At 51.6% G+C, this 15,368-nt stretch overlaps 1 non-coding gene across 1 annotated transcript; it reads right to left on the reverse strand.

Moving 5' to 3' along the window:
* Window positions 1-13,305: 13,305 nt before the first annotated feature.
* On the reverse strand, window positions 13,306-13,378 carry TRNAF-GAA (transfer RNA phenylalanine (anticodon GAA)). The gene has a single exon. It is a non-coding gene; the product is annotated as a tRNA-Phe (tRNA).
* Window positions 13,379-15,368: the final 1,990 nt, after the last annotated feature.

Raw genomic sequence — 15,368 nt, forward strand, 5'->3', positions numbered from 1 at the left:
AAATAGCCCGACTTGATTATGTAAAGAGTTGTCACTTTGGATGGGCTAGCACCAGCAGGAGAGTGAATTTGTGTGGGGGGGTGGAGGGTGAGAAAACCTGGATTTGTGCTGGAAATGGCCCACCTGTTGATCACTTTAGATAAGCTATTACCAGCAGGACAGTGGGGTGGGAGGAGGTATTGTTTCATATTCTCTGTGTGTATATAAAGTCTGCTGCAGTTTCCACGGTACACATCTGATGAAGTGAGCTGTGGCTCACGAAAGCTCATGCTCAAATAAATTGGTTAGTCTCTAAGGTGCCACAAGTACTCCTTTTCTTTTTGCGAATACAGACTAACACGGCTGTTCCTCTGAAACTCCTCTGATAATGGTTCGAAACCTTTGTCTAATTTCAAGTCTAAACCTCCTGCTGGCCAGTTTATATCCATTTGTTCTTGTGTCCACATTGGTACTGAGCTTAAATAATTCCTCTCCCTCCATGGTATTTATCCCTCTGATATATTTATAGAGAGCAATCATATCTCCCCTCAGCCTTCTTTTGGTTAGGCTAAACAAGCCTAGCTCCTTGAGTCTCCTTTCATAAGACAGGTTTTCCATTCCTCGGATCATCCTAGTAGCCCTTCTCTGTACCTGTTCCACTTTGAATTCATCCTTCTTAAACATGGGAGACCAGAACTGCACACAGTATTCCAGGTGAAGAATGCCTTTTATAATGGTACTAACACCCCTTATCTCTACTGGAAATACTTTGCCTGATGCATCCCAAGACTGCATTAGCTTTTTTCACAGCCATATCACATTGGTGGCTCATAGTCATCCTGCGGTCAACCAATACTCCAAGGTCCTTCTCCTCCTCTCTTACTTCCAATTGATGTGTCCCCAGCTTATAACTAAAATTCTTCTTATTAATCCCTAAATGCATGACCTTACGCGTCTCACTATTAAATTTCATCCTATTGCTATTACTCCAGGTTACAAGGTCATCCAGATCTTCCTGTATAATATCCTGGTCCTTCTCTGAATTGGCAATACGTCCCAGCTTTGTGTCGTCCACAAACTTTATTAGTACACTCCCACTTTTTGTGCCAAGGTCAGTAATAAAAAGATTAAATAAGATTGGTCCCAAAACCGATCCCTGAGGAACTCCACTGGTAACCTCCCTCCAGCCTGACAGTTAACCTTTCAGTATGACCCACTGTAGTCTCCCCTTTAACCACTTCCTTATCCACCTTCCAATTTTCATATTGATCCCCATCTTTTCCAATTTAATTAATAATTCCCCATGTGGCACCGTATCAAATGCCTTATTGAAATCTAGGTAAATTAGATGCACTGCGTTTCCTTTGTCTAAAAAATCTGTTTCTGTCTCAAAGAGGGAGATCCGGTTGGTTTGGCACGATCTACCTTCTGTAAAACCATGTTGTATTTTGTCCCATTTACCATTGACCTCAATGTCCTTAACTACTTTCTCCTTCAAAATTTTTTCCAAGACCTTGCATACTACAGATATCAAACTAGCAGGCCTGTAGTTACCCGGATCACTTTTTTTCCTTTCTTAAAAATAGGAACTGTGTTAGCAATTCTCTAGTCATATGGTACAACCCCTGAGTTTACCGATTCATTAAAAATTCTTGCTAATGGACTTGCAATTTCTTGTGCCAATTCCTTTAATATTCTTGGAGGAAGATTAGCTGGGCCCCCGATTTAGTCCCATTAAGCTGTTCGAGTTTTTGGCTTCTACCTCGGATATGGTAATATCTATCTCCATAGCCTCATTCTCATTTCTCATGCTATCGTTATCCCTAAGCTCCTCATTAGCCTCATTAAAGACTGAGGCAAAGTATTTGTTTAGATATTGGACCATGCCTAGATTATCTTTGACCTGCACTCCATCCTTAGTGTTTAGCGGTCCCACTTCTTCTTTCTTTGTTTTCTTCTTATTTATATGGCTATAGAACCTTTTACTATTGGTTTTAATTCCCTTTGCAAGATCCAACTCTCCTTGACTTTTAGCCTTTCTCACTTTATCCCTACGTGTTCTGACCTCGATAAGGTAGCTTTCCTTGTTGATCCCTCCCATCTTCCACTCCCTGTATGCCTTGTGCTTTTTCTTCATCACCTCTCAGAGATGCTTGCTCATCCAGCTTGGACTGCAACTCCTGCCTATGAATTTTTTCCCCTTTCTTGGGATGCAGGCTTCTGATAGTTTCTGCAGCTTTGATTTAAAGTAATCCCAGGCCTCCTCCACCTTTCGATCCATAAATTCTTCAGTCCAATCCACTTCCCTAACTAATTTCCTTAATTTTTGAAAGTCAGCCCTTTTGAAATCAAAAACCCTTGTCACAGATCTATTTTTGTTTATCCTTCCATTTAGTTTGAACTGAATTAGCTCATGATCGCTCGAACCAAGGGTGTCCCCAACAACCATTTCTTCTATGAGGTCCTCACTACTCACCAAAACCAAATCTAAAATGGCATCCCCTCTAGTCGGTTCAGCAACTACTTGATGAAGGAATCCATCAGCTATCACATCTAGGAAAATCTGAGCCCTATTATTATTATTAGCACTTATCCCTCAGTCTATATCTGGGAAGTTAAGATTTCCCATTATCACACAGTTGCCATTAGTATTTACTTTATTAAAAACATTAAAGAGGGCTCTATCCATATCCAAATTAGATCCCGGCAGTCTATAGCACACCCCAAGCACTATCCTAGGGCAGGCTTTAGTAGTTTTCTTTCCCAATGTGAGTTTTGCCCAGACTCTGTCTTATCCATTCCATCGCTTCTTATTTCTTTACAGTCTACCTCATCATTGATAGACAATGCTACTACACCACCTTTGCCTTTATTTCGGTCTTTCCTAAACAGCACATACCCTTCCATACCTGAACTCCAATCATGACCACTATTCCACCGTGTTTCTGTTATCCCTACAATATCTGGTTTCACTTCCTGCACCAGTAGCTCTAGTTCCTGCATTTTGTTACCTAGGCTCCTTGCATTGGTGTACAAACATCTTAATTTTTGCTGTTTGCCCTCAATCAGATTCTTTACCCGATTAGGCACTGATATTCTACTGCCAGTATGACCTATTAGACTGGTATCCACACTGCCCTTCCTCCTTATGTCCATTCTCCTACTCACAGCTGTTTTCTTCCCTCTCAATATTAAAATCCGGTGTGGAGATTACCTGGACATCTTCCAACCATCTCCCCCAGATTCCTAGTTTAAAGCTCTCTTAATCAGTTGTGCCAGCCTCCATCCGAGAAGTCTATTTCCTTCCCTACTCAGATGAAGTCCATCCGGAGAGAACAGTCCTCTGTCCATGAATGCCTCCCAGTGGCCATACATCCCAAAGCCCTCCTTACAGCACCACTGCCTGAGCCATCTGTTGATAGTCATAATCTTGTCACACCTTTGTTGCCCACCTCTAGGAATAGGCAGAAACCCACTGAAGATCACTTGAGCCTCAATTTCCTAAAGCTTCTTCCCCAGCCTAGCATAGTCTTCCTTGATACATTGCAATGAGAATCTATCGGTATCATCTGTTCCCACATGAAGGAAGATCAGTGGATTCACAAACACACACACACACCTCCTGGTGCTGGGAGGAGAAGAGGAGAAAGGACAAAAGATGCAAGAGAAGAAGAGAAAGGAGGGAGGAATGGAGGAAAAGGTGAAATAAAAAGGACAAACCCTCATGTCCCCAGTGATTCTAAGAGATAGAATTTAGGTGCGGAATAAAATTCTGCCTCCTTAAGCTTGTGTTTTCCACACCTAGAATTCAACTGGCATCAGATGGATCCGACTGAAGAAGTTTCAGACCTGAGGAGGCTCTTACCTTCTCAAGGGACATCTGTTTTCTATCAATAAATCAATGAAAGGAAAGGAGAAAACTCTACAGAGGTTCCCCCTGGTGCTCACATACGTGACCCCTGATCCCCTCTCAGTCCTCATGGAGAGACCTCGAGAAGGAGACTCGCTGAAGTGAAGCCACAGGGGTCGCCGAGGTTTCCCTGGCCCCTCCCCGTCCTGCCTGGCTGATGTCAGCATCTGTCTGTGAGGTCACCACCTCCCCACCACCTTTGACCAATCGGCTGAGCTCCTGCAAAAGGCCTGTGTGATGTCACTGCCACCCCCCTCCCTTGCCGTGCTCATGTCCTGCCACTGGCCAGACACCTTGGAGGTTTGAGCTGCTCCCTGGGGATCGCCCCACTCAATGAGGGTTCATTCTAGGAACAGGGCAGCATTGACTTTTTGTGGGCCTGGCACCAAACATATTTGTGGGCCCCCCTGGGGAATGAAGAGGCCGGGGCAAGAGCACAGCGGGCAGGGTGGATTTGATTTAAATCACTCGTCAGGAAGACTCCATTTAATCATGGTTTTCTACATAAAAGTGCATTCTTGTTGGTTTTTATAACCTTAATACATATTCTTCACAACTCAGAGTTCGATGTAGGTTTCACTTTTAGAAGGGAAACACTATATATTTTTAAACCGTGATTTATTTTGAAAACTTTTCAGATGAGTTTTACAGCTATGTCACAAAATGAATGAGTGTTTGGGTATTTCATTTACCAAAGGTAACTGAAGCAGAGATTTATGAAGTTATTGGGAGGTGGACTCTCTCCAGTTCAACAGGTTAATCATTAATATTTGGAGGATTTTCTTGACAGGCTGTATTAGGAAGAGATCATCCCCAGACAGATATTTAAATTGTTTTATTTAACTAAAACAACTACGTGAAGTATTCTGGATATTCTTCTTCAACAGCAAACATAATAGTTTAACAAAAAGCATATGTCCCTCATTCTCACGTTTATCTCCAGACTTCTTTTCCTTGTCCAGATCTATTCTGCCCCCAACAATCTTCTATTCATTAAAAGAAAAGGAGGACTTGTGGCACCTTAGAGACTAACCAATTTATTTGAGCATAAGCTTCGTGAGCTACAGCTCTATTCATTGAACTTTTTGAAACTTTTCACTTTTAAAGAGAGGTAAGGGGTTGACCCTGTGTCCACATATTTGCAGAGGGACAATAGAGTTGAGGTCTGTTATTTCTCACTTCTCTATATTATTTATTTATTTAAAACATTTTTGCTGTTAACAAGCATGTTACCTCTGGAGACACAAATCCACAGTTTGAGAACTGCAAAACTAAGCATCTCTCTGATGTACCTTAATTAAAACAATCTTTAGATATTTTTTCCTCAAAAATCCAATTTAAATTAAAAAAATCAGATTACTTGATTTTTTAAAAAAAGTCATTGATTTTTATCCACCCTCAAAGTTGGCATGAGGAGCAGGGGGAAGGATTGGTCCCCAGCTGGAGTGAGGCAGGGGACAGGGGCAAGATGAGCACAGAAGGGGATGGGGGGAGGATTAGTCCCTGTGACTGGAGAAAGGCAGGGGCTGAGGGCAAAAGCACAGTGGGGCAGGAGCTAGGATTGGTCCTTGAAGCAAGAAAGGGGCCGGGGGTAAACTTGAAGCACAGCAGGTCTGGGGAGGGGGTAAACAGGATCCCCCCCACTCCTGCCCACATAGAGTGTGTACCTACCTTCTCCCTGGTCTAGCCCATTCTCTTTGTCTCTCTCTGCACTGAGCTGAGGGTGGGGGTGCAATGAGTACAGGGCTGGGTGTGAAGGAGAAGGCTGGGGGTTGGGGTGCAGGGTCTGAACAGGAGGTAGAATGAGGGAGGGGGCTCAGGGTTTGGGCAGGAGGTTGGGGGTGTGGAGTGCTTACCTGGGGCAGCTCCCATTAGGTGCGAGGGGTGCAGGTTGATATGTGGGCGGGGAGGGTGCAAGAGCTCCAATTTGGTGCTCAGGGTGGGGGTGGGGATGTGTGGGAGGTGCAGGAGTCAGAACTGGGGACTGGGTGTGTGTGAAGGGGTGGGTGCAGGAGTCAGGGCAGGGTGTGTGAGGAGGGTTGCACGAGTCAGGTCTGGGGCGTGCAGGAGTCAGGGCAGAGGGCTGCGTGTGTGGGAGAGGGCTGCAGGGATCAGGGCTAGGGAGGTGTGCTGGAGTCGTGGGGGTGCTCCCAGCCCCCTGCCCTGAGCGGTTCACAGGAGGGAGCTGGAGGGGGTATACCCCGATTCCACCCCCTTCCTCAAGGCCCTGTCCCTGCCTCTTCTCCATGTCCCCCTCTCTCTGCCCAGCACACCGCAGACCGGGGCAGGGGGCGGAGGTGGGGCGAGTCTGCAGCGAGCTGCAGGGCGAGGTGGGAGCTTGGCTGCCAGTGGCCTCGGAGCAGCAGGACTGAGCCTGGGGCGCAGCCCCACCAAGCTTCTCCCCCGCAGGAGAGAGTGGGGGCAGAGAAGAGTGGCTGGGCTGGGGTTCCCTACCCCAGACTCCCCCGCCCCCCATCTCCAGCAGTCCGGCTGCCCCCCCTTTTTTTTTTGCGCTTGGGCCAACCCTGATTTGGGTGTGCCTGGGCCCACCCCGTGCGCACGCCTCTGAAGCTAGCATTAGTGTGTGATCCTTGAGAGCCCCGGAGCTGTGCTGCCCCTGAGTAGTGTGAGCGGGAATTGTGCTTTTTCACACTGCTTGTGAACACACGGGGGTCTAGCTAGCCGGCTTTCAGCTCCCCAACTATAAAAAGTGATCAAGCCCTTTCTGTACCACAAACCCAGGGCCTTGAAGGGACGGGTCAGCATGGAGAATTCAGGGCTTGCGAACAGGGGGACACTCAGCAAAACTAATTTTGATTAGTAGAAGGTGTGACTTGAAAGTGGATTAGTTAAATGGCATTGAACCCCTCACTAACCCCATCAAAGAACTGCCCTTACATAGCGCATCAGAGCTCAAAGCTATTTCTTTATGTTTTTTGGGAGAAAGCTCCATATTCCACAGTCCACACCCCTCTTCAAATGAGAGTTTTGGGGAGGTTGCAGAGAGGTTCCCTGTGCCTCTCTGGTGACTTGGCTTCTGGATTCTCCTGGTTTTTACCTTCTCCTGCTCCTGCAGTGTTGATTTTCTCTCCTTCACCATCCTGCAACCTCCTCCTTCTCTTCCTGTTGAAATAGCAGCAGGAGTTGCTCTGGTATCTTAGACCTTGTCTACTTCCTGGAATGGGGGGGTGGGGAGGCTATCCCCATTGGCCTATATACAGCCCCCCTGTGTAACCTAGATGTGGCTGCATCTTAGTACCAAGACACCAGGGGTCACGGCGCCAGTGGAGATGGTACACACAGGCCACTGCCCTACCTGGCCAACAGACTGTGCCCTGTTTTAGCTGGCTACCACACTTCACTGCCCCAAGACGTGAGGTACACGCAGGCTACACATGAGGTACACAAAACCTGTTCTCAAACTGGGCACCAGGGGTCACTGCAGCACTGGCCGGGGCGACACATGCAGGGCACTGCCTCACGTGGCCACCAGGAGTCACTGCTGCAATGGTGGTGGTGGGGGAATGATAAACAGGCCATGGCCTGAAGTGGCCACTACCACAACGGTGTGTGTCTGTCTGTTGTGGGAGGGAGATACCAGTAGGGCACTGCCACACCAGGCCACCACGGGGAGGTCACGGCTCCAATTAGTAGATACACACATCAGGCAGTGCCTCAACTGGCCAACAGGGGGCACTACCTCAGATGTGGGAGTGCGGGGAGAGAAGAGGAAATCAAAGGCCACTGCCTCACTTAGCCACCAGCAGTCACTACCCAAATAGGGGATGTCATAAAAATAAAGGGAAGGGTAAAACTCCTTTAAAATCCCTCCTGGCCAGAGGAAAAATCCTCTCACCTGTAAAGGGTTAAGAAGCTAACCTCGCTGGCACCTGACCACAATGACCAATGAGGAGACAAGAGACTTTCAAAAGCTGGGAGGAGGGGGAAAAAACAAAGGGTCTGTGTCTGTCTGTATGCTGCTTTTGCCAGGGACAGAACAGGAATGGAGTCTTAGAACTTTTAGTAAGTAATCTAGCTAGATATGTGTTAGATTATGATTTCTTTAGATGGCTGAGAGAAGAACTGTGCTGAATAGAATGACTATTCCTGTGTGTCTTTTTTGTAACTTAAGGTTTTGCCTAGAGGGATTCTGTATGTTTTGAATCTAATTACCCTGTAAGGTATCAACCATCCTGATTTTACAGAGGTGATTCCTTTACTTCTACTAAAAGTCTTCTTGTAAGAAAACTGAATGCTCTTTCATTGTTCTCAGATCCAAGGGTTTGAGTCTGTGGTCACCTATGCAAATTGGTGAGGATTTTTACCAAACCTTCCCCAGGAAGTGGGGTGCAAGGGTTGGGAGGATTGTGGGGGGAAAGACGTGTCCAAACTACGTTTCCCAGTAAACCCAGTTAAAGTTTGGTGGTGGCAGTGGAAATTCCAAGGGCAAAGGGTAAAATTAATTTGTACCTTGGGGAAGTTTTAACCTAAGCTAGTAAAAGTAAGCTAAGGAGGTTTTCATGCAGGTCCCCACATCTGTACCCTAGAGTTCAGAGTGGGGAAGGAACCTTGACAGGGGAGACGAACACACACGCACAGAGCACTGCCCCAATTGGGGGATATATAGAGGGTATTGCCCCACGTGTATGCCAGGGATTAGTGCCTGCCATAGCTGGCCACAGAGGGGCTGGGGGGCTACACACAGGGAGCTGCCCCACTTGGCCACCAGTGCACATCCCTAGTGGGGGAGTGATGCGCACCAGGAACAGGGCTCACTGCCACAAGGGGGTTGGAAGATACCCAGGGTACTACCTAACATGGCCACCCAGGCACCCTGCCACCTTGGGGGAGGTGAAGAGCACACCTAGAGCACTGACTCATCTGGCTACCAGTGGTTCCTGGCCGGCAGGGGTCACTATCACAGTGCTGGGGGGGGAGATACACATAGGGCACTATCCCACCTGGGCAGCAGTTGTCAGTGCCCCAACAAGAGCGATATTCACCATGCAATGCCTCACCTGGTCACCAGGGGACCCTGCACCCTGACACCGACCCACACATACCCCCGGTGAGCAGGCGTGTGCCTGTGTGTTACCCTACACTTTAAGGAATGAGGCAAAGGCTAATTTTATTTAAATTTCTGATGAAGAAAGCTCTGAGTTACAACCCTCGCCTTGCTGAGCACCTGCCCATAGCCAGAGCAGTGTCCCTGATGACAGCAGAAACCCCAGAACAGAGACCCAAAAGGGAAGCAGCTTTTAGGTGAAGCAATGACAGACTCTGGGGAGGGGTTCTGGGGAAGCAGAGAAAGACCAACTAACCAGTGGCACTGTTGGAAACCCAGTACTGAGTGTGGACCCCGAGCGGGGCTTTTGGGTGATGCAGTAATGGAGCCAGGGATGATAAGGGGGTTTCTAGGCATCTCTAATCCCAGCCCCACTTCCCCTGTGCCCAAAGCCATGACCACAAATCCCCTCTCCGTCTCAGACCCCACAGTCCCAAAGACATGACTGGCCACTCATGCTGTGACCCAGTTACACCAATGAAGTCTCCTCAAACTCTCTAGGAAGATACGGGGTGGGAGGGGCAAGCCACTTAGCGCAGTAGGGCAGAGACAATGGCCACAGGCAGATAGACCCAGCCTAGCCCAGAGGAGACTGGGGGAGGGGGAGCAGAGGAAGAGGATGCAGGCAACTGAACATAACAAGTGTCCATGAAAGGAGAGAGAGAGTTTGAGTGTGAGTTGGCCAACACAGTAGAGAAGACAGAAAGAGAGAGAAAACTAGGAGGAAGGAAAGAAACTCAGAATCGGGAGTCACCCTCATGGATTCAGCCTTCTGCTAGGGAGCACACCCCACTCCTGTCCAGAGAGATGATCAGCCCCCGCAAATGGCAACATCATCTCCCTTAAAGCCACAGCTAGTCAGGAAACCCACATCCAGCTAACGGGAAGTCCCTGCTTGGAGCCAGGGGGGCTGTGACCAGAGCCCTCCCCAAACCAGACACTTACCTCACTGACAGCGACAGCTGCTTCGCTCCCAGCTGGACAGGTCTTGCCTGGCATCAACAGGATTCACGCTGTCACTGCTCTCGCTCACTTTCCATCTCACCTCGGGGCTGGACTCCATCCTCATGACTTCTTTCACCTTGGTATTAAACACAACAAAAGAGGGAAAGAAAAAGCAATGGTGGCGAGGCTCCTCTTCTCGCTCCTCCCGCACCCCAGGGCTCTGGCTTCAACCCTCCTCCCATTATGCCATCACAGATACAATTAGAAATCCCCCCTCTGCACCTGCACCCAAAGGAGTCACTCTGCACAGGAGACGATTGTCTCTTCCCCTGCCCTTAATACCACGCGCAGCTCATGGCCTCTGAAGAAAACTAACCTGGGAAGAGCTGAGGAAGAGAGTGCCGTCACCGCTGACTCACACCCAGTGCTGGGAAAGGCAGAAAGCTCAGGACTGTTCATCTCTGCTTCCCGGGATGTCCAGCCTGCTCAGCTCCACTTCTTCCAGCTTCTCCTCTGCCTGGGGCTCCTGGGCGACGCATCTGCAAGCGCAGGAAATAACCGATGAGCGAGGCAGCCCTGCCCACAGCTCTACTGGTGCGCGAGAGCTCGGCCTCCCTCCGTCTCCCACATGCTCTAGAGCAGCCCCACGCGATGAAAAGAGACAGAGCCAACCGGCTATGTGGCCAGGCACCCCACCTCCCCCATTGTCGCCTCCAGGACCCGCTATGATTCTCTTCCCTCCTGCTAGATGGTGCAGGCTCTCGAGACCAAGCCTGTGGGGATCAATGTGCACTTCTCCTGCCCATGGCCTGCAGTAGGAGGCAGTAAAAAGAGAGAGAGGGTGAGCTGGACAGGTCTTGCCTGGCATCAAGACACACACACACTTACACACTTCTTTTCCCTTGGTGCCAAACACAACGCAAGAAGGAAAAACAAAAGTTATCGTCACACTCTGCCGTGATGGCGGGGCTCTTCTTTTCGCATCTTCCACACCCCAGGGCTCTACCCTGAACCCTCTTCCCATGATGTTCTCAGAGCTACAATTAGAAGCACCCCAGTGCACCTGCACCCAAAATCGTCACTCTGCACAGGAGACTCTTGTCCCTTCCACTGGTCTTAACCCCGCAGAGCCCCGGGTCCAGCTAGGATGCACCTTATTATTCTTGAGTACTGGGGCGCTCGTCCTCTCCTTCCTATCCCTCTTGGATTCCATCTGTGAGAGAGGACAGGGAAGTGTTACAGACACAGACACCCTCCCCCAGCTCTCTGCACCCTGGCTCACACCTGGTTGTCTCCCCAATCCTTGGCATTGTCCAGCATGTCTCCCTCCACAGAAGGCACCTGGCCTCGTCTTAGACGCCATCTTCATATTGCTCTTCTCCTTCCCACCTCCCATTCCAGACACTCCATCGCATCCACAGGGCTCCCAAACTGTGTCTCCTTTGGCCAAAAACCACACCCCACCCTGAGGGAGCAAAGAGTCTTTGTGAGCCTAGCACACACCAGACAGGAAAAGATTCACATCCACACCCAGCCCAGCCACATTGGGAGCTTGCCCCCCCCTTCCTGGCCACAGGGCCACGGGGCTCATGGATGGAGAAGTTTGGTGGACTGTGGGGGCTGAAGGACTAGCTCAGCGTGTGAATGAGTGATCAGGATATATGTGGGGGGCAGACTGTGGGGTTGAGGTGTCTAGGAGGACCCAAGGGAAGGGAATAGGGGAATTCGAGGTAGAGGAGGGAAGGGTTACCAAGGTGCACTGTGGGAATAGGGGATTTAGAGACCCCAGAGGGGATGGGTGGGGGCATGTTTGAGGGCCCCACGGTGGCTGAAAAGGGGAATCTGGCAGGTTGGGGGGTAGCAGAGATTGGCAATGAGGAACCTGGCACACTGGGGATGGACTGGGGGAGGGGTGACGGGAAAGGGGGGCCAGCAATGGGGAAAGGGGTGGGAGTCCGTTGGGGTGGGGTGCTGAGGATGGGGGGAGGAGCTTGGGGGCGGCACCACATTTTGGGGGACGCTGGGGGCCGAGGGATGAGGAAAAGGTTTGGGGTGGACTAGGGGGGAGTTTGGGGAGTGGGGTCTGAGGGATCCCCTGGATGGAGGGCAGGGCTGGGGTGGATGGGGGGATAGAGGGGCCCATGGGGGGGCTGGAGGAGATGTTGGGGGCCAATGGCTGAGGAGGGTGTGTGGGGGACTATGGGAGGGTTGGGAGGGGGGGCTGAGGGAGCGCATGGGTGGGGGAGGGATCAGGGGGCACAGACACGGACTGGGGCAGGGCGGGGTCGTGGCCGGGCTGCTTGTGGCATGCGGGTGACACGTGGCTGAGGACGGGAGGGGGACACGCTCCTCCCACGTCACCCTATGCACCTGCTGAGATAGCAGGTCATGCGGGTCGGAAGTGAGCACCGGCAGAACAGCGAGTGGGGAGCTCAGGGCTGGGAGAGCAGGGGCTGTGGGTCGGGAGTGAGGGGCACCGGCAGGCAGTGACTGGGGATCCCAAGGCTGGGACAGTAGGGGCTGCGGGTTGCGAGTGAGGGGCACCGGCAGGCAGTGACTGGGGATCCCAAGGCTGGGACAGTAGGGGCTGCAGGCAGAGATGGATTTACAATGAAACACACAGTTCCCTGTCTCATTATTAAGGATCCGTGACCCTCAGGGAGGTTGTGGAAGTGACGGATTCTGTGACTTCCTGTGACCTCCACGACTTCTGCAGCGGCCAGCGTGGCTGACTCGAGGGCCGCCCAAGCAGCTGGCCCCAGGGACCACCAGAGCAGCGGCCAATGCAGCTGGCCCTGGGGACCATTTCAGCAGTGGTCCTGGAGGCAGCGGGAGCAGCTGCAGCTCACTGGCTCCCGGCAGCTGTCCTGGGGGCAGTGGGAGCAGCTGCTCAGCCCCTTGGGCTCCCCCCCTGTGGTGGCAGCTGGACCCCGGGGCTTCTCCCCTGGTAGCTGGTGCTATGGGACCCTCCAGACTCCCTCCCCACATAGCTGGTGCTGCAGACTCCCTGGGATCCCCTCCCTGCAAGATTCAATGAGGGGTATCTATGGTATAAGTCATGGACAGGTCACGGGCAATGATTTTTTATTTCTTGCCTGTGACCTGCCCATGACTTTTACGAAAAATACCTGTGATTAAATCGTCGCCTTACTCATTGTCAATAAAATAAATTGAAACACTTCCACCTGCAAGTGGATTTAGCCCAGGACCCTCAGAGTCAGCAGCTGTTACACCCCCCACTGAGCTCTCTCTCAGGTGTCCCAGTGCTGGAAGCCTCCTGTTTACACCCTAAGATAGCGTTTTTGCACCGGGGGGCTGATATTTTGGACTGGACACTGTAGCAGGTAAAGGTGCTGCTGTGCTCCAGAAAACAAGCCACCTCTGCACAAAGAGGGAGAAAAGGACCTGCCAAAGCCCGGGATTGAACCGGGGACCTTTAGATCTTCAGTCTAACGCTCTCCCAACTGAGCTACTTCGGCAGCTGCATAGTGTGCCTTTGGCCTGCTGCTTCTCTGTCCGGGATGTTTTTGTCAGCCTTGGCACACAAAAAGGATGTTGTTGTGAGCAGCCCATGAAGGCAAGACTTGCTTTTGCCTGCCTTGCTCAGCTTGACTTGCTTCCTCACCCCATTCCTGCCTTAGTTCCTAGGTTGACCTGGTGGCCGAAGCAGACTGGGGGCCAGTCGCCCATGGAGGAAGTTGAGCTGAACCCTGACCTAGACTAGACCCTGGTGGCGAGAGTCTGGCCACCAAACTTGCCACCCCACCCTGTTGTCCTGGCTTCCCCTACTGGACGTCATTTAGGGAGGGAAGTGGGGCTTCTGCCTCCCCTCCCCGATTGTCATACCGCAGAGGAGTGTGAAGAGGAAAACGAACGGCTGCTCCACACTTCCACTAGAGGAACCTGACGCCCTTAGCTGTTGGCTGACAGGCCTGTCCCCGAGGAGTGGGAACAGCAGCTGCCGCCTCCCCCTCGGCTCCAGGCTGCATTTCCCGTCTCCTAAGGGCCAGGCTCTCTGCCATGGAAACAGCTGCCACTGTTCTCCATGGGTCTGTGTTCCACACAGCAACGTACAAACCTGCTCCCAACTGAAGCGGGGTCAGACAGTGACAGGGCTGGTGACACAAACACTTCAGACTATGAACCCTAGGGCCCTTTCTTTCTTTAACCCGGGACGTGCCAGTCAACTGCTAACCAGGGTGTTGTTTTCATCTTGAAATACCTCTCAGGACATTTGACAGGGGAAGGGAAACCCCCTCCCACCAATGGCTCCCTGTGAAGGAGTTGTACCATACCTGCCCCTGGAGACTGGCTGTTTTTATGCTCTTGGAGCTTTTTCTTTTCAGACCCATCCTGATCCCAGTCTAGGGGCCAACCTCCGCAGTTCAGAGTTGAGAATTTACTGCCATCACCCCCGTATGGCACTTTCTAGGTGAATGAGAGAAAGTCAGTGGGGGAAGTGACATGGCTCATGAACACTGATGCTGTGGGCGAGGCCTGGACTCACAACCCCAGCAGTGCATCCCCCCTGCCCTCGCCAGTTGCACCCCTGTAGGTGCTGCCGAAACAAACCTGGGAAGTGGGCAGTTACCTGAGTCTGTGGTTATCAACTGTGGCTGGTAGCTGAAAGGCTGATGATTCCAACCCACCTGAAGATGGCATAGGCGCCGACTTCTGCTGGCACTGGTGGGTGCTCGACCCCCCTCTGCCCCTGGCCACTCCCTGACTCCCCCCTGCTCAACCCCCTGTCGTTGCAGGAGGGGAATGTCACACCAGGAATCCTGGTGCTCAGGCTCTCTGATGGGACTGCCCTGGGATGGGGAGTGCCGTGGCCGGATCCATTAGGTAACCAGACTGAGCCAACTCATACCCTTGGCATGCTGCCCACTGCAACGATGGGGCCTTTTAACACACACATCCTGGCCCGGGGTGGGATCCGGCTGCCACATCTGGTATCTATGCCCCAAGCACTGGTCGTCACGCAGAAGTTGTTGGTTTCCCTGATGAACGTATGGCAGAGGGGAAGGCGGCAGCCCAGCTGGCTGGAGAAGAGGGATCCATTCTGCCCCCTGAAGAGAGAGGGAAAAGGTCCATCTGACTGTCCTGGTAGCAGCACAGCGAGGATCCCTCTGGCCTCCCCCAGCCACGTCCATCCAGCCTCTCCACAGGATGGGGGCACCCAGCGCTCGGCAGCCCCAGCTTTCGCTCCTGAGCTCTCCCGGCAGACGTGCGGCAAGCCCACTTAGGGTGACCAGCTCACAAGAGTGAAATATCAGGACACATTGGGCGACTGGGTCGGGGGGGAGAAAGACAGACACAGGTGCACAGCCCCGACCGGAGCCAGAGCACACTGGTCTGCCGGTCCCTGTGCTACCAGCGTGCCCCTTCCAGTTGGGGGTGGGCCCACGCTGCACCACACAGCTCCCCTGCCCAGCGCCCCTGGATCCACTATGCCCAGAGCCCCCCTAC

This window comes from Caretta caretta, chromosome 12, assembly GCF_965140235.1.
Source record: "Caretta caretta isolate rCarCar2 chromosome 12, rCarCar1.hap1, whole genome shotgun sequence".
Classification (NCBI taxonomy): Eukaryota; Metazoa; Chordata; order Testudines; family Cheloniidae; genus Caretta; species Caretta caretta.